Raw genomic sequence first — 1,929 nt, 5'->3', positions numbered from 1 at the left:
TTGTTTGGGCCGGCAGAGAAGGCCCTGCAGGCACTTGCGGCCCACCACTTCCACTCTTAGTTATTTATTGTATTTAGCATTGTGTCACTGGTGGAACGAGAGTTGTGTGTGACTTAATGATAGAAGGAGCTACTGCCATATCGCAGCAGATGTTGAGATTCACGACTTGCTGTTTGTAAGTAACAGAGTAACGCACTGTATTGAAAATTTGAAAATCTGTTAAAAAACAACATTTTATCAAGAGTAAAGTACTTGCGTTTCCAGAATGCAATTACTTTTAAAAAGTGTTACTCCCAACAACGATTGTGATGAAGAGGCCAAGTCTGCTTAGAGAGAATTATGATCAACAATCAATAACCATTGACGGGCTCACTTCACAAAAACACTTCCAGACTCAATTGACTTGTCACGTGCCCAGGATCTCCATCATGTTTGATACAATTGTCACCCCCCCGCCCGTTTTTAATCAACTTTCAAGGCCAACACACTTGCTTCATCCAGTTTTTCTTTTCACTCAGACACACAGGAACATAAAAAAGAATCCTACCAATAAATTATTATTGATCCCTTGTGTCGCCGCCTGGGCTCAGGATGGACCTCACATGAAGTTTTAGAGTTCCACCGTTTATCAACAAAATGATTGCAGTGCACTTTAAGTAATGTGTGTTCCTATTGTTTGCACTGTTACTTAGCAATTGGATGTGTGTGTGCATTTACCAGACGGCAATATGCCCTGGAGATAAAAAACTAGAGAACAACTTGTAAAAATTTAATGTTTTTTAAATAATACCATACTAACCGTTCCACAGTAAAAGTTGTTGTGTCTATATCAACACTATAACACTTTTTATTTTTTCACAAAATGGCCTTTCACAAAAAAAGGCAATTTTCGCATGACTTTGACATAGAAATACAATTCTGAAGGTTACACAGTCAGTAGTTTGTAAGAAGTGTACAGGTCTCTGCTGTGAATGACTTCAGTCAAGTCAAGTCATGTGTATTTGTATAGCCCTTAATCACAAAGAGTCTCAAAGGGCTGCACAGATCAAAGACTATTGCAAACTATTATTACAGACTATTATGACACGTCCCTATATTGTCAACATAAAATATAGGTCATTCATAAGATATAGAATTTAAGTGTGTTTAAAGCCTTGATTCAAACAGTTCCACTGAGGTTGCATATTTAATTTCCGAGGGCAGAGCATTCCACAGTACCAGGGCTCAAATGGAGAACGCTCTCGAACCCGCAGATCTATTCTTGGCTCTTGGGATCACTAGTAGACCAGCATTTTCAGAGTGAAGGCTCCGGACCGGAACATAGGGCAAAAATAAATCTGAAAGATATGAGGGAGCGAGTCCATGCATGATTTTGTATACTACAAACAGAACCTTAAAATCACATCCTAAGCTAACAGGGATCCAATGCAGGTTAGCTAGAATCAAGGTAATATGATCAAACTTTCTTGTCTTAGTTAAAAGCCTCGCTGCAGCATTTTGTACTAGCTGAAAGCTCTTGATTTTGGACATTGGGAGACCGGAGAGTAGTGCATTACAGTAATCGAGACGGGAGGTAACAAACACATGAATTATAATCTCCGCATCAGACTGAGACAGCATAAAAGCTGTTCTAGTAATATTCTTAACGTGTGTTTGAAAGGACAGATCGGGGTCAAATATGACACCTACATTTTTGACTGAGTCACTCTGGCACATCTGCGGCTACAGAACTAATCTCTCACACTGCTCTGGTGTGATTTTGGTCCATTCTTCTTCCAGCCTTCTCCGAAGTTTGGTAATTGTAGTGGGTTTCTTGATCAGAACTTTTTCACCAAGGACATTACAGAGGTTTTCTACTGGGTTGAAATGAGGACTCTGGGCAGGGCATTGAATGCTTTTACCTTCAAGGAAAATATTTACATGTTTTGG

This window comes from Urocampus carinirostris, chromosome 8 (genome assembly GCF_059441175.1).
Source record: "Urocampus carinirostris isolate Australia breed hairy pipefish chromosome 8, RoL_Ucar_1.0, whole genome shotgun sequence".
NCBI classification, from domain to species: Eukaryota; Metazoa; Chordata; class Actinopteri; order Syngnathiformes; family Syngnathidae; genus Urocampus; species Urocampus carinirostris.
This window is presented reverse-complemented; position numbering follows the sequence as displayed.